This window comes from Stegodyphus dumicola, chromosome X1 (assembly GCF_044657685.1).
Source record: "Stegodyphus dumicola isolate Sdum_Otavi_A_Nest chromosome X1, ASM4465768v1".
Taxonomy (NCBI): domain Eukaryota; kingdom Metazoa; phylum Arthropoda; class Arachnida; order Araneae; family Eresidae; genus Stegodyphus; species Stegodyphus dumicola.
This window is the reverse complement of record NC_140780.1, coordinates 72,039,853-72,058,867: the sequence shown is the minus strand read 5'-3', so window position 1 is coordinate 72,058,867 and position 19,015 is coordinate 72,039,853. Positions and strand designations below refer to the sequence as shown.

Genomic DNA, 19,015 nt, shown 5'->3' with positions numbered 1-19,015 from the left:
CTAAATTCGAAAAATCAATTACTTTCAGCGGAATATCTGCTATCGACTCCATTGTAAACACAGCACATGCGGATGTTCTTGTTACTAGAGCACGTGACCATATTTTTCCTCTTCTTCTCTTGGGGAATGTGTATCAAGGTATTCAAAAACTGCTAGAATAAAAGATATTTTAATACATGAGACAGGGAATTAAAAACATTTTAATGTTATTCTTCTAAAAATCATAATTTTAACACATTATCTTTACATTTTTGTTAAGGCAATAACATTATTACACTTGTTAAAAAGATGTCATGAAATTCACAAACCACCAGAATAGGTTTGAATTATGACAAACATAAAGAATGCTATATGTTTAAGGAAAGGAAAGCTTTCATGCAGGATCACAAATATTCTTATAAATTACACACACACACATATATATATAATTCTTCTGCAGGTGAAAGACAAATATTTTGAGGATTTTCTACAGTTTTTGCCTGTTTGAACTATACAAGAAATTACAGTTTCTGCCATGTTGGGTATATTACTTGAATTATAAACGGGACTAAAACCTGTGGTTTTATAACTATATACTTAATTTAAATAAATAATAACAAATTTGTTAAATTTAAATCCAAGCACTCAAAACTAGAAAAAAGTATTCAGTAACTTATACCTATTTTATCAAATGTTTACCAGAAAATTCAGTTATTTATGAATATCATACTTGCTCTTCACATTTTAATGACATTAATAAGATTTAAAACACACTGAATATCAGTAATATCTTGAACATCATAACACATGAAAAAAAAATGTAATTTATATATCTGAAATTAACACATTACAAAATTCAAAAGATGCTTAAATTTATTATATATTGTGCACTAGTATCAAATTCTAATGAGGTGATGCCTTCAACACAAGTCTTCCCTATCAGGGGAAGGACTTTTTCTTCAACATATGAAAGTTTCATATTTGTACTTGGCCCTCCTCTTGTATGGAAATGATTATTTTTTATTTTGGCTGCCTTCTTTTTTGTGCGGCTTTTCAAATCGATCCATTTGTTTTTTACTTGCTATCCAGTCCTTTTTACTCCTAACGCAAAAGAGTTCAGAATCTCCGCAATTTCACTCCGCGCTTCTTTTTGTTCATTTAAATTAGCATATGATTTTCCTAATTCTCCACTAACAAGTTCTTTGTAACTTTCAAGAGAATTTACAAGAACTTCCAATTCTCGCACAGAAAAATTACTTGATCTTTACATGATTTTAATCGAAAACGAGACGCTAATATTCAAGTTCCCTTCGCTTATCGAACAACGTGAGTTTGTTTACAGGGATACACAATTTCATTGGATAACAGCTTCTGTTCATCGGTTATGCTTTCCTAGCTGGAGCGACAGCTGATTTCCAACTGCTATTTTGACGTCATCGGTTGCGAGAGGACAAAAGCGTCGCAGCTGAATTCGCTTTGCTAGGCTCTGTTAGGAACGCCCTACTGCGATGAAGGAACTGCGATTAGCAAAGCGTCGCACTTGAATTCGCCCCTAAGGGTTAACAACCTTCGCTCTCACTACCGCCTGCTTTACGGAAATCGGCGTAAAGTGCGGCCGATGCTATTCGAACCAGCGGTGCGTTTAGCCGCTTAAGCTATTCGCACCACCATTGACCACGCACGTGCATTGAACTGTTAGATCCATAACGGATTCGACGAACGCGAACTGCCTAAGAGTTGTAGTGAGCCTTTTTTTTTTTTTTTTTTTTTTTTTTTTTTTTTTTTTTGGAAGGCGGGTTACTACTTTGGCGTAGTTTATCATTTTTTAAGCGTTGGAGACTCTAAACTTTTAGAACCATTTTGCTTTCTAAAATGGGTTCCTTTTCTTATAAAAAGAAGGAACACATTTCCTTTTATTAAAGTATATATAAAAAAGGGTAGATTGTTCGCAATGTTTATCGTTTTCCTGAACGGTTGAAATAGTTTAAATGACTGATTGGGGGGGGACAAAATCTTGTTTACATTTTTTTGATTTTCTTAGAATACATTTAGCTTCAAAGATGTGTTTTGCGCAATCAAGACTTTAATTCATTCCTCTTTGAAAATCTTCGTCCGTGGAAAGATAATAAAAATTAGACAGAGGTTTTCTGTGTAGAAAATTTAGACATGAAATAAGCGATTAAATCAACTATTAAATGACTAATTAATCACATAATACTGGTTAATAACAATTCTGTATGCCTGTTTATTTTTTTATAGAAATAATTGGCATTTTCATGACACATAAAGTACTTCAAAGAACTTTGAAGTATTAGTTCAAGCACATTAATAAACTAAATTGAAATAAATAATGGGATGTAATTTAAAAGACAGAAAAAATTAATGTAAGAGATTTAGATTTAAAAATTTGCACACAGAAATGATTTATCAGATTGTATAAGGTTTTATTTCATAAATAACTTTGATTTTGAAATATGGCATTTGAACCTATAAACATGAGTGGATACTGAAAAAATGATGAATATATAAGAATATTATAATTTTTAGTAAGTTTTCTTATTGAATAATAAATTCTGACAGTCCTATTCTATAAGACGTCTAAGTTTGCATAAAAATTCCTCTCTTAAGGGGACTCATACACCTTAAAACCCATAAAATGTTCGAATAGGTGACTGTTGCAAGAATCTGGATAACTTATTTATTTTACAAGCAATTACTACCAACGTTTTACAGCTGACTACATAATATAGCTGCTTTCTGAAACAGTAATCAGAAAGTTTGTGTTGCCACAAATATTTTTATAATTTATTCTGCTTTGTGACTACATTTTTCGTCATGTTTCCGCCATACCTACATGCGAATTTAATCGCGGATAAAAAGATAAGGAAAAGTAGTAGATAATATCCTAAAAATATTATTGTGTCCATGGGTGTAGTCAAAAGGAGAGGAAGCTCTGATCATTTGCAATAAATAGTGTCTCACAGTGAGTATGTTTGCTAAGGCTGAATAGATGTGATGATGGGGGGGAAAGGTTAGTGTTGAGATGCTTCGTATTCATGGTACTGAACATGGAATACAAGGCAATATGTATGCTTTCATCCTGAGACACACAGCAAAAGACCCATAACATCAGAGAAAAATATATATTACTTTAACTAAAATAACTAAAGACAATAAACATAGATCGGTGGTATTTATTAATATATTTATCATAATTTATTACAAGTTTATTTATTGTCAGTTTGCTATCATAATTTATTACTTGTTAATTAATGCTAGTTTAACACATTGAAGAAAACAGTATTTATATTATCTCATAATTCTAAGAATTTATTTAAGGCAATAAAGAAAAAGACATTAAACAGATAGCAAACAACAGTTTGAGAAAAAAAAATCAATGAGGTATAATATTTAAAGGCAAAAAAATATTTAAGCGATCTCAGGGGAAAAAAAAAAAAAAAGATCGGAGAGCGAAGTAGCGCATAGCGCAACCTAATATACACGTCGCTCCGCAAAATCTCCATTTTCCCTCTCTGGAAACTGGAAATACCTCAAAACAAGACAGGACTAAGGCCTTATACTAGTAGATAGGGCTTAACCTGTATAGTAGGGCGGGCTCAGAAGGGAGAATTGTTGACAAACGAGAACTGATAACGAAGTTAGCGCCTGTTTGGAATTGTTACCACAAAAAGAGACGCAAGCAATGAGCAATTTCAAGCATTATTTAACGCTAAAAACTGGTGAACAATTATATTAATAAATTTAAAAGCACTTAGATTTGATTTAGTTTAGATGAAAGAAGGATACTTATCTCAAAATTCCATGGTTTCTTCGTGTATTCTCGCAGTGTCCACTCTATCACTCTCATTAACATCGGAGCTAAATTAGGGAAAGAAGAATTTAAAGCTTTCGCTGCGGAGTTAGATCTAACCGTTGCGAAAGATGTGAAAATTGTTATTTTAAAAACTTTTATAAAGAAATAATAAAGTTTTGAAAACTTATCAAGAGTTAGTAAAAGCGTAGTTGATTACGCGCTTAAGCAAGGGGAAAAAACTCAAAGCCAAAAACAAGTCACAAATTGCGTTACAAAAACTTGAAAACGAAACAAAGGTAGAGTTAGATCAAATCAAACTAGCGCAGTTGGAGAAAGAACTTCAAATCGCGAATATCAAATCGAGTTGTCCCAAAATACGTCGTCTTCCACAGTAAAGCCATCAAAAGACAGCCATCAAAGACCTAATCCCTGATATCTCAGTTGATGAATTTGAGAATGCTGAAAAGACACTTTGTAGGTTTGGAACAGAAAGAATCATTTACATGCATAAAAGACTCCACTGTTCGTGCTTTGAGACTAATCGTAGACGAAATGGAATTTTCAGAGCGAAAACGGACGTCCTACAGCGTTAAGATGAAGAAAATTTCCAATATCCTCTCATTTTACCTTTAAAACACCCTCTTGTTTAGAGACTAATTTATGAGACACATGTAGAACTCCAGCATGCTGTTGTCAGCATTTTAATGGCAAATTTTAGAGAAAAATTTTGGATATAAAATCCAAAAAAACTGTTCGAAATATTATCAAATATTATCAGGAAATGTGTAAGATGTAAAAGATTTGCTACACAAAGAGTAGTAGTCGAGCCAGGATTTCCACCCGAATTCCATGAATTCAAACTTAGAGAAAGGGCCCTTTTTGAAGTCGTCGATGTAGATCTAGCAGATCCTCTCTATCTCCGTGATGGATCTAAAGCTTGGATAGTCTAGATTCATTGCTAGAAGAGGTAGACCTTATGCAATATATTCCAACAACGGAACTAATTTGGTACGGACTAACAGTGTTCTTAAGAAAGTGAAGTAGAACGCCATATGTTCAGCTGTTTCTATTTAAAGGACACGATGAAAATTCAAACCTCCCACTGCTACCTGGCGGGAGAGGCTTGTGCGAATGATGAAAGAAAATTTTTAAGAAGAATATAAGGCCGAACTTTCTTAAATTACGAAGAGTTATATATTATATTATGTGACTGTGAACAAATGATTAATACACGACATATCACATACGTATCAGAAGATAATCAAGATCCTTCACCATTGACCCCTGTGATGTTCCTCCATGAATTGGCGTCATCAGGAGTTCCTGATATTGACTGCGTAGGCTACCAAGAACTAAACCGCTGATCCAAATATCGACAGAGAATAAGACGTGATCTAAGAAACAGATTTCGTAGTGAATATCTTGGTCAGTTGAGACAACATGCGATAAAGAGGGGAAAATATCAACAGTGTCAAGTAGGCGATGTCGTTCTGTTGGAAGATAGCCAGAGACGCCGCACTCATTAGTGTTTAGCCAACATAATCGAGCTTTTTCCCAGTATAGACGGAAAAGTTAGACTAACGAGGGTCAAGATAAGAAATGAACTCTGCTTCCTCCAGTGGCCCGGCTTTCCCCGTCGGAGATCTCTATTCCCGAATCTGCTGGTCCTCTGTTCCACGGCAGAACATCTCGAGATAGAAACAACCCTACGACTGGTCAGGCTCATTGTGTTTCAGAACCTGCTTCAAGTCCTCACGTGATAACCAGAGCTGGAAGAGTTGTTGGTCTCCCTCATCGACTGGACCTGTGTGTATTGAGTTCCTCCGTACCGTCGGACCTCAATGGTGGGAGGAGATGTTACATCTAAACTCTGGACTGTCAGCGCCGTTACATCTAAAATCTAGAATAATCAAAACAAAAACGTACATAGAACTCTGATTTGCATTTAGCTAGAACCAGAACAAGAACTAGAAAGATTGTATGAAGGAAAGAGCGTAATGTTCATCTAAACGTAGTCTATTAATTGTGTATAAATATAATCTATTTATGTTTCACAGAAGTCTAAGTGTCAATATTTTGAAGAATCTTTGAATTTAGATAGTTCAACGATCAGTGTTAAGTTTAGGATTATATATCTTTAGATTGCCAATGTTCGTCTTTGGTGTTCGTGAATAAACGTTGTGTGGTATAACGCTCCTCTGTTTATTAGAGATTTACACATATTTTGTTTATGGTGCCTGCAAACCGGGATTATTACGAATCAGAAAATCGACAGACTGAATAGTTCGAAAATGGAGGGCGTTCTTGAAAATTTGAAAAAGAAACGATCGGTTATAAGACAATTAACTACGAAACTGATAACCAAAGTCGAAACGAATTTAGGAAATAATATTCCGCTAAATGAGAAAATTGAGATAATCGAGGATTTATATGAACAGTTAATTGAGAAAATCAACGAACTGAAAAGTTTAGATTCAGAAATCGAAACGAAAGTAACTTCGGAGGAGATTGAAAATGAAGTTACCTTAAGCCAAGAATACCAGGATAAAACTGTTATATGGAGAGGAAGAATGCAAAGATTTTTGAAGAAGAATTCGGAATCTTCTAGAACAGTTCATCAGAACGAAACGGCTAATGTTGCACTTCCAGTTGAAGCGAAAACTGAAGTTGAAGTGAAGTTGCCACGTCTGCAAATCGGAACTTATTACGGAGATTCGTGTAAATGGTTAGACTTTTGGAACCAATTCGAAAATACAATTCATAATCATAGTGGATTGAGAAAAACTGAAAAATTTGTGTACCTAAAATCCTTACTTGGAGGTAATGCTTTAGCTGCCATTTCCGGTTTCGCTTTAAGTGACCAGAATTATGATTCCGCAGTAGAAATATTGAAAGAATGTTTTGGAAGACAAGATGTTGTTATCACCTCGCATATGAATAAATTATTATCCCTTGAACCAGTGGGAAACATTTCAAATGTTAAAGCACTGCATAAGCTGTACGATGAATGCGAAGTCAACATTCGAAGTTTAGGATCGTTAAACGTTACTTCTGGAAGTTATGGAAATATTCTCTGTCCTATCCTTTTGCAGAAATTTCCAGAGGAATTAAATTTGGAATTTAATCGAAGTCGAAATATGGAAGCAGGATTTGATATAAAGGAACTTATAGAATTCTTAAAAAAGGAAGTTAACTGTCGAGAAGCTGCAAGTTTAATGAACTCTGCGAAAACGAATCAGAAACCATACTTTCGTCAAAATGAACAATGCACGAAAGTTTATCCGAATTATAAACCGAAAGTTCCGACTGCTTCAGCTTTATCAACAATTGTATACAAATGTATATTTTGTGATAAAGAAGACCATACGAGATATAAATGTACTGAGGTGAACTCTGAAGAGAAACGCAACATTTTGAAACGTACAGGAAAATGTTTTCTGTGTTTTGGATGTAAACATTTAGCTATCAACTGTAAGAACAAACAGTTTTCCTGCAAAAAGTGCCGCGGTAAACATCATGAATGTGTGTGTGTAAATCCCACATCAGCTGTCTCCAGTGTAAAAAATAAGGAAACCGAAACATCGGCAGAAATTGTTCAAAATTCTTCTGCCAAAACTGGATCTAATATTATGCTTCAAACGGTGTATGCTGTGGCTGAGGGCAGAAATAAGAATTGTATTGTGAGATGTCTTCTTGACGGCGGTAGCCAAATCTATGCAATTCGAGAAGATTTATCAAGAAAATTACAGTTACCAGTGAAAGGAGAAACTGTTTTAAATCTGCATACCTTCGGTGAAAAGAACGGAAAATATTGGCGTCGAAAGAAAGTTGAACTTACTCTCCGCAATATTAATGACCCTGAAAAATCCATAAATCTCGAAGTCATTGAAGTACCAGTCATAACAAATGCCGATATACGGGTACCAGATGTAGAAATGAAAGCCAAACTCCAGGCATTCGGCATCACTTTGACAGACTGCGGCGGCGCCGATGGAATGAGTCATATTGCCGTTTTAATCGGCGCGGACATTATGTGGAAAATAGCAAGCGAAGAAATAAAAAGGATAAACAGAAATACCGTAGCGATGAAAACCTTGTTTGGGTGGTGTATACAAGGCAGATTTTCTTCATCAGACTTTGAAATCCATGATGCGTGTTTAAACGTAATTGTAGAAGAGAAACTTCTAAAAAGCGTCGAATCGTTTTGGGATATTGAATCTATAGGAATTAAAAATATTTCTGACGAAGAACAAAATGAAATGGCCTTGCAAATATTTAACAACTCGATTACAGAAAAGGGTGATAGATACGAAGTTAGACTTCCATGGAAAGATCAGAATGTGACTTTAAGAGACAATTTTAAGAATGCTGAAAGACGATTTTTAAATCTGATCGAACAATTTAAATCAAACTTGAACTTTTATGCGCAATATAAAGAAGTGATTAAGGAAGAAATCATAGAAAAGGTCGATCTTGGTACTCCATCTGGGAGACGAACTTACTACATACCTCACCGTGAAGATCATAATTCTACAAAACTTCGCATTGTTTATGATGCTTCTTCAAAGGAAAAAAGTCATGAATCTCTAAATGATAATTTACTACAAGGACCAAATCTTCTTCCTGAACTTTTGAAAGTTCTAATAAATTTTCGACTTCATCGAATTGCATTTACGTCAGATATTGAGAAAGCGTTTTTGCAAATTTCTGTTGCACCTGAAGATCGGGATTCAATGCGATTTTTGTGGATTGATGAGAATTCAAGTTTATCGGATGTGTCGTGTAATGTTTGGAGCAAAATCAAGTCCATTTTTGCTGCCCAGGCAGCATGCATTCGTAAATTGCACGAGAAAAATACGTGCAATTTACGAATGGCCTTTCGTATAAAAAACGTTCAAGTTGAACGTAAAAATATCATAAAAAGTGTCCAGTGGCAATTACTAAATATTTACGTATATTTTTACGTTATACTATACGTAACTTTTACGTAAAATTTAGGTATATTTACGCGAGAGACTACTGTTCATTCGCAACTTTTACGTATAATATACGTAAATTTCAGGGATTTACGTATATTTTTAGTAAAAATTTACATATATTTATCGCATATACGTAAATCTCAATTTTTTGCTTCACGTATGCGTATATATTTAGTAAAAATTTACGTAAATTTCCCCGATTTTTTACTGTATATAAACGTATATATTAGGTAAAAATTAAGGTAGATATTCCCCGTATTTTACGGTACAAAAACGTATATATTTGATAGTAATTGACCTAAATCTTCCCTATGTTTTCTTTGCATATGCAAATGACTGGTAAAAATTTAATCCGATGTATTCTCCACTTTACTGTGTATAAATGCACATTTTTTGGTAAAAAATTTGCATAAATCTCCAATTACCTTTTCACTGCATTTTTCATAAAATGTACTTATTTTAATCTCATATTTTTTATATAAATCTATGCAAAAACTTTCTGTATGCTATGATTAAAAGGTAAAATAATTTTTATATCAAATTCTTACATATCTGCCTTTTAGTTATGTACAGCAATATGGAATATATATAACTGGAAAATTTAAATGCACTAGTAAATGAAAAAAAAAATAAATAAATAAATAAATAAATTTCTATTAAAAAATTACGTAACACTTAAAGGCTGAAAATGACTTTTAATATTTCATTTCAAAGTGACTAGAAAATATGCAATAAATTTCTTAAACATCAATTCTGTGTTTTAAATCAATTAATGCTATCGTTCATTTGCATTTTTGTTTACTAAATTCATTTCATAAATTTAGTAAAAAACTGTAGCAAACAGTTGTTTACTAAATTCATTATTACTAAATAACACTTTAAATAAATTATTTGCTTTTCCGAAGGACATTTTCTTATGCCATGTAAATGAACGATAGCATTAATTGATTTAAAACATAGAACTCAGGTTTACAAAATTTAATGCATATTTTGTAGTCACTTTGAAATGAAATATTAAAAGTGATTTTCAGCCTTTTAGTGTTATGTAATTTTTGAATAGAAATTAATTTTTTTGCATTTAAATTTTCCAGTTATATATATTCCATATTGCTGTACATACCTAAAAGGTGGATATGTGAAAATTTGATATTAAATTAATTTTATCTTTTAATCATAATATGCAGAACATTTTTGCATAGATTTATATAAAAAATAAGAGATTAAAATAAGCACATTTTACAAAAAATGCAGTAAATAGGTAATTGGAGATTTATGCAAATTTTTTACCAAAAATGTGCACTTATACACAGTAAAGAGGAGAAGACATCGGACTAAATTTTTACCGAAGTCATTCATATATGCAAAGAAAACATAGGGAAGATTTAGGTCAATTATTATCAAATATATAAGTTTTTGTACCGTAAAATACAGGGAATATCTACGTTAATTTCTATCTAAAGTACAATATAGTTAATTAACAAATTCAGTAAACGGATGTAGCACAAAAGAAAACATCATACGTTTAGATTATTTGAATGAGTGTGCTAAATTTTAAAACTGTTAAATATAGACCAGGAAATTGTAGGAAACTTACCTTTTCCAATAGTTTACCAAGTTGACTTTGTTATTTTGCTTGAAGATGAATGTTTAATGTCACAAATATTTCACTCATATCTTCAGATAATACACAAATATATACATATTTATTTATTAAAATTCAGTTTATCCCAAACATGTAAGGAAAATATTAATTTGCATGCAAGTTAATTGAGTAACTTCTGTTTTAATTACACACATAATTATGATATGTAAAAATTTTACATTTATGAGTTAATCTTGCAATGTATTGTAATCTATTATTGTCTTTCTCAGTTTAAAATCTTATAAATATATTAGATCAGTACTAAAAGTTCATCTCTACAAAAGAAATGCTTTATTGAGGTATTTTTAAAAAGTTCCCTTTTACAATGTAACTGTTTATTTCATAAATAAGTACAAAAAATTATGCAAATTCAAAATTACCTAAATATGTTCTTTATTTTATCTTATATACCAGATAAAATTTTAAAAAGTTAATTTGTTTAGGAATATTGAAGTTTTTAAATATTTATCTCATGTGACTTTTTCTATAACATCATTATAAATGTACATGTTGATGTGGACATACCAGTTATTTTTTTTCCATCAAATAGCTTTATGGTATTAAATGATTTAAAAAGAGGCAACTGGACAAAAGAAAGCAATTAGAAGTTGGCTAATTTTTTATTAATTTGTTGTCAAATGCTGTGCATTTTAGATTATGCTCATATGATAACAATGAGTTATTTAAATTATAAAATTATTATGAACATATCCCACATAAATTAACAAGTATAAAATTTCAAGTTGTTTGAAGTATTATGAACTGTAATAGTTGCAAAAGAAATACACATGAAATTAATTTAAGAATTAGGTTTATTTTACAGGTATTCGAAAACTGCAATTACTGTTAAACAATAAAAACTAACATTAAATCTGAAGAGCATATTTTTTTCAATAATAAAATTCAACATAGACTTCATGCAGCTTCACCATATTTGTTCTATAGTTCGCTGTCTCTAATATCCTGCTCAATTTTTGTAAAAGTGAATTCTTTGTCACCCAATGTTTTGAGAACAGCTCCTAAACAAGAAAAAGAAAAATTTGTAATAATTTCACACTTCAGATGTTTTCAGTTTTTAAATATAGTTGAAGTATTAAAAAATGCATATAAAATGCACTGAGTATTTCATATTTAAAAATTTACATTTCAGTAATTAAAAATTTAATTTCATACTATCACACAGTAAGCTTCAATTATATACCTTACACAATGCCTATAATTTCAAGTAAAAAATACTTAAGATTTGTTTAGAACTGCAAGGTTCAGAAAGTCTTTAATGGCTATGTTTGTATTTAAGTACATGAGAAAAAACTTAATTTTGTATTAATTATATTGCATTAGCCTTTTCAATTTTACTGCTACATATAGTAAAGAATATTCGCTTTCTTACAGATAACTTTTTCTTAAATAAAGAGTAAGCAGAAAACTAATCACAACACTATATACATATAACAGAATACTTCATAAACATATACATGTCATTAACATACGTATATGCATTAACAGGCTATTTTACACATTTCAATAAACTAGAAACCAATACACAATCAAAAGTATTATCAGTAAATTCCTCCAAAATCAGAGTAAAAATCTTTAATTATGATAACAATGGCATCTCAGTTTGCAATATAAAATATTTCAAGTCTACATTCATGTGCATTCTAAGCAAACAGAAAGCTGAATAACAATAAAATTATAAATACCATAAAAAAGTTAAGAGTCACGTAGAATGATAGCAAGACTAAATGAAGTCTTCCTTCAAAAATCAATTTAAATTCAAAAATTTGCCTTCCTGTTTAATATCTCAAAATAGGGTTACTGCTTTCACTAACTAAATTTCCTGTCTTGGCAAAATAAAAATTGTCACTTCTGTTGCAGGAAATATTTGCTGCAAACTTTGTATGCAAATAATCCAGTGAAAAAATTTTAATTGTGGATTGAATATTTTCTTTATTAAATAAATGAAAAATTGCCACATAATATTAATTTATGATCCACATAAAGCTTTTTACCTCTACCATATCATGCAGCTATTTTAAAATATATACTCTCATATAAAAGCCACAGAATTTTTTTACCAATATTAATATAGTATAAATCATTAATAAATCTTCTAAAAACAGCCCCAAAATTTCTGAATTTGATACCCAAAACATAATTCTAAGTAACTGTTAATGTATGCATTTGCTTGCACATACTTAAAATGAATTATACACACAAAAACTTAACATATTAACTTTAATAAATTCTTAATTAGCATTAATTCTCAATTAAGGCAAAATATGAAAGAAATCTAACTGATGGAATAGTTGTAAAAGATATATTTAAAAAAACCTAATACTGTTTACCTTACACATGGCAGAAATTGAGTAAACTGTATGCAGCTGGATTATTTATTAGGAATAGAAGTTAGATCAAAGTACCAAAGTCATACTAGGGCTTTAACCATTTGGGTGCAAAGAAGCATCTCAATTTAAAAAAGAATAATTTAAAAAAGCTAATAGAATTTTATAACTTTTACAATCTAGTACAAATATTAGACACATAAACAACACTAAATGCCATGATTTACTTGCATATTTTCCTTCTTTGTGTACTTTACTCGTTAATTTTTCAGGATATGATTTAGAAACAGAGTTATGGTAAAAATGTATACTGGTAAAAAAAAAAAAAAATTGCTGAAACTGATAAGTCCTTTGAATTATATACTATAGTGCAAAGAGGGATGGAATATGTGACTAAATATGATAAATCAGATTACAATAACATTAAACAAATAACATGAAAAACTGAAAAAAGAAATTTTATTTGAAATTATTTTTTAACTCATGGAAAGACAGACAGTATTTCCAACTTATTAAATTCAATTATATTTTACCTTCGTCAAACCAATATTGGTAAGAGAGTTGTATTTAAAATCGGTGCTAAGCTAAAGCTGCTTTCTTGCCTAATTTTATACTATTGAAAATACCGGTAATTGTCAAAGTTATTCGTACTCAATATGTGTAAGATTATTAATGAGCTGCCAAACCACAGTTAACCATCTAATATACTACATTCAATGTTATTATTTTTCTTTTTGAATGTCTGCCAATATATCTGTAACAGGACATAAAGATTGAGTTAATGTAGAATAGAAAATTACCTTGCAAGCTTTACCTTAGTGGCAGTACTTCATTCTCTAGAAAAAACATTTTAAATTATTATACTTAAACAAAAAATTCATATTTGTTACAGCAAAACATCATTAACACAATAAACCAGAGTTGAATGCAAATCTAGTTTAACTCCATTCGAAAACTAGTTTATTACTTTCAATTTAATTTTAAAATAATAAAAAGGTACGTATTATGATGACTACCTAGATATCTCGCCTAAACTGGCAATCCTTGTAGGTTATACAGGTTAACCCTAACATAGGTTATAGAGGGCACTAAGATAGAGAGTATTAATCCCACACTAGGGACTCTAACATTTGGTAGGAACAGTTTGAAAAGTGAAACAGATATTTATAGTGAACCAATGCAAAACAAAAACAATAGTTCTTTAGGGACAAAGCCCCTTTGGACTAATAAATACGAGTAAATTAACAGCTTTTAGCTATTTTTTCTTCTTGTAAAAAATAGACATACAGAATATTTTTAGAAAATAACAGTACTTTAAGCATGCATTTTCCACGTATTTAACACAATAATTCATTCTAGCTCTGTTGCAATACTGGCAAAGGTACTCCTGTTATTAGGACGGGATTCAGAAATGTACAATGAAACCTCGAGATACGAGGAAAGTATGAGCGAAATATGAGCATTAATTTGAGTAATGAGCAATGAACCAGGCTGTTGGTATGGGTGGCGCCATTTCCCTATCCGGCTCAACTCAGGCAATCCCCTCGTCAGATCACTCAGTGCTCTTTTATATACGTGTTTGTACACTTGTAAGTTAATTGTTTTGACATTTAACGTGAAAATAATTATTTCAAGATGCCTCGCAAGAAGCTTGTTGCCTCAGATAGTGCTGCAAAGAAAAATAAGGAGGCCATGGCCGTCGATATCTAGAAAGAAATCATAGATAAACATAAGCATGGTGACGGAATTGGCGAAGACTTGCGGCCTTTCAACATCGAAAATCTATACTATTCTGAAGAAGCAGGAAGAAATTAAGAAACCTGATGTAGCCAAAGGAATTATCGTTGCTTCCAAGCACCATAAAAATACTCCTAGATGTTGAGAAGCTGTTGTTGGTGTGGATTAATGAGAAGGAGTTAAAATGTTGGTAACAAAGTTAAACTATTGTTATATTATTTACCAGTGTTATTTATTAGGAAAAATTGACTTAATATTAAAATGTTGATATTTTTTGGGGTGTGGAACGGGTTAACTGAATTTCCATTATTTTCAATGGGGAAGCTTGTTTCTAGATACGAGAAATTCGCTATACCAGTTGAATGCTGGAACGAATTAAACTCATATCTCCACTGTAGATATGTAAGCATGTGTTCCACTGTAGATACGTAAGCATGTGTATATGCATGTATGTGTATAAGTATACACATACATACATAAAGAATATACACATGCACACATGAGCACCTACATTTAAAAATGCATGCATATAAACACACATTTCTGAATCTGGTCCTGATAACAGAAGAATACCTACATGAATCATAGGATTTACATTAATCAGTTTTATTAGAATTCTTAAATGCAGAGGATTTACATTAATCAGTTTTATTAGAATTTTTAAATGCAGAGGATTTACATTAATCAGTTTTATTAGAATTCTTAAATGAAATCTTCACTATCCAAAAATTCAGTTTCATTTCCAGCTGAAACTGTATCAGGACAATCTCATTTATATTATTTCCCTCTAACAACTGAACATTTTGAAAACCTTTTCTATTCCATGGAAAACTAATGCTACATTAAACATACATTTTCTAAATCTGAAAATTCTAAGTTAGAAACTGTAATCATTCTTAAAAAAGTTTGATTTATGCAGATGTTAGATCAATAAAATTACTTTCCTGTGAAAAAGTAATATGGCATTGAACAACACGATTTTACACATCAAGATATACTGAGTGAAAATTCCTGAAATAATTTATTTCTTGGTATCTCTGCAAGAATTGTATAAATAAGACTACCTCTTTTTTAAAAAAAAATGTTTAGTAAATACTATGAAGAAAATTAGTTACATTATTTACAGTTCATAATTAATAGAAAATAAATCATTTCTTAGCTTATCAGAATTTATTTTTATCACATTCATAAACAGTACTAATTTAAACAAACATACCATTATGATTTCAATAACTATGAAATAGAAAATCCAAATCTGCATCTTTGATGGTCTAGTAGATTGGACGTCTTGTTTACTACAATTCAGCAGCGTGCTGACTCCCCAGACTGTAATATATATATACAATTAATTTACAAGGGAAAAAGCAACAAAAATATAAACAATTTCTTGGTTTTATATAAGCATTTTTGCACATTTACAATTTTAATTTTTTTAACTATCTAGTTACATCAAAATACATGATTTAGTAAAATATAATTTAAACAATTTAAGGTATTTTAGATCAAATACTAATTTTTCAATAAATTTTTTCATGCAAGTCTAATAATCAACATAACTATCAAGTTTTGACTTCGAAAATTATGTTTAGAGAAACTTGAAGCTGCAGTAAATAGTAGTAAATTTATTCAAAACTGAAAGTAAAGCATTCTTACTTTATTTTCTTTCTTTAACTATGGCAGATCTTCTAAAACAACAAAATCAAACGAACAAAAAAGAAATGCATTCATGAAAGGACTTAGGACTTACTTATTATTCATAAAAGGATATATTTCAGTAATTACAAGTGCATAAAAATTCAGTATATATATATAAAAAAAATGAACACAGATTTGGAACAAAGTACCTGTGTTTCTATGGCATAAAATTTCCTTTTTTAATAGCACAATATCTTTGAGTTAAAGATTATATATTAAAGCAAATTTATAAAACTAAATTCAAAAATAAGAAATTAAATTATTTTTAGGGAAAACACTAAGCAAATAAAAAATTTTGAATTTCATAAATAAATGAAAGTTACATGCTTTATTTTTTGGCATAAGGTAGATAACATTTCCATAACAGATTTCTGAACAATTAGTCATGTTAATATTGCCTTTCTTTTTCCATTAAAAGCTATTTCCTGCTTAATTACAGTATGCTTTAAGATAAATATTAAAACGTTTGAGTAAAAATAATATAACTATAAAAAGGTGAGACACATACAAAAAGGAGTGACACAAACAGTAAGAAACAGACTAGTGCAAAATTTAACAGTACCAAATCCTGAAAATGAATCATTAGACACGTACACAAAAGAACAACACATGGAAAATCACATTTACTACACAGACGCTATTTATAAAATTTTATATAGGTGAAGAAAGTACGAGTATTAAACACTGAAAATATAAAATATTCACTTACTTTCTTCAAATAATTAGTAACTTCGATGGATTCAGTCACAAATGCCAATCCACGAACAAACAGTATTCTTTGCGACTTTACCATTCTTTTCGACCGCCATTGCCGAGTGCTGACTTCACAAATATCCCGCCACAACCGGAAGTAGAAAGTGTCTGCTTTGCCATTGGTCAGTGAAGAAGAATTGCAACGCTTTTTTTTTTTTCGTTACCAACAGAGAACTTACCATGTGCACATGGAATGCAAACGGCCTCATCAATAAGATCGATGAAGTCAAAGATTTTATTGTAGTGCACGATCTTGACGTGTTATTAGTCCAAGAGACTCATCTTACCCCAGGGAGAACTCCCAAAATTGGGAATTATGACATGTACTCGACTGACAGGGTGTCATTAGCCAGGCGTGCAAGTGGTGGCACCTGTATCTACGTGAAGCGTTCGATTAAGCATCACATTATACCCCCTCCTGATTTAAGTATTTTGGAAGCGACAATTATCAAAATTTTCCTCCAAAATTCTCCCTTACTAACAGTCATCTCGGCGTACCTGCCTCCACTATCAACTGCACGTGGAAGAGGTACTTTTCCTGTCAGTGATTTTGATAAACTTTTATCATTATCAAATCACCTAATTATTGCTGGTGACCTAAATTCACGTCATACCGCATGGTTTTGCCCTAACAGGAACAGGTATGGCATTAGTCTAAATTCATGGTGCCAGAGAAACCATATACAGATCATAGCTCCTACCCTCCCGACTTACTACCCTGTTAGAGGGACCCCTGCAGTTCTTGATCTGGCTGCCTTTTATAATGTCAATTTTAGACACGAAATAAAAGTGATTCAAGACCTTGACTCTGATCACTATCCAGTTTTGATCACCCTAGATATCCAAAATCGTTACTCAAAATTACAGGAGCAAGTCTCTACAAATTGGGACGATTTTAGATTTATTTTAGAACGTACTGCTACCCCCCCTATCAAAATTACCAGCAATTCGGATTTTGACAGGTGTTTACTAAATTTGGAGTCCATTCTCAAAGAAGCGAGAGCTGCGGCTTCAAAACCAATTTTCTATCCGGGTGTCAGACTCCCACCTGAGACTAAATCCAAAATTAAGCAGCGGAACTTTTTGCGAAAACTTTGGCAAAGGTCGCGTGATCCCAATATCCGCGCCCAATTTCGCAAAATACAGAACGAGATAAGGACTGAAACCCGTCTCTTCAAACAGACGGAGTGGAAACACTACATTGAGTCCCTAACGACTGAAGACAATTCGATTTGGCGGGCTGCCGCTCGAATACGCAAACAATCCAGACACATTCCGCCGCTCCAAACGGCCGATGACGCACGGATGGCTTACACAGACACTGAAAAGGCAGAAGTCTTAGCCGACAGCCTTGCTACTCAATCCGCTCCTAATAACGACGCCTACTGTAACCGCCCGGTTACTCAAGGGCGCATACATTCACGTGTTGAAGAGTTTTTAACACAACCTTTCACGCCTGAACTTAGGCCCACTGATCCTAAAGAGGTGATGGAATACATCAATAGACTGAAACCCAACAAGGCTCCAGGCATGGATTCTATTTCTAATCGCATGATTAAAAATTTCCCTGTAATGTTTATTGTTTGGATTACGGTCCTTATTAATTTTATGCTAAGGAGAAGCTACTTCCCCGACCGCTGGAAAATTGCAACGGTCGTCCCCATTCCAAAACAGGGGCAAAATCTAAACTTACCCGTCAACTACAGACCAATTAGTCTGCTTTCCTCACTCTCAAAAGTATATGAATATGTCTTACTTAATCGCCTGAATGAATTCTGTCGAGATCAAAACTTAATCATCCCGGAACAATTTGGCTTCCGACCTAAACACTCCACGGTACACCAGTTACTACGTGTAGTGGAATTCATTCATGAAGGCTTTCGTAAGCGAGAGAATACTGGAATTGTCTATCTTGACATAGCTAAAGCCTTTGACAGGGTTTGGCATGACGGACTTATTTACAAGCTCATGCGACTTGGATTTCCGGCTCACATCATTAAAATTATTAGCTCGTACTTAGCCGGACGAAGCTTCCGCGTACGAGTTAACCACGAACTCTCCTCTCCCCGCC

At 32.1% G+C, this 19,015-nt stretch overlaps 1 long non-coding RNA gene across 1 annotated transcript; it reads right to left on the bottom strand.

The window, feature by feature from the left end:
* Positions 1 to 11,208: 11,208 nt before the first annotated feature.
* On the bottom strand, positions 11,209 to 17,030 carry LOC146993200 (uncharacterized). Its single transcript, XR_015038478.1, has 4 exons — positions 16,901 to 17,030; positions 15,713 to 15,822; positions 13,560 to 13,595; positions 11,209 to 11,433 (listed from the first exon to the last, which is right to left on the bottom strand). It is a non-coding gene; the product is annotated as an uncharacterized LOC146993200 (long non-coding RNA).
* Positions 17,031 to 19,015: the final 1,985 nt, after the last annotated feature.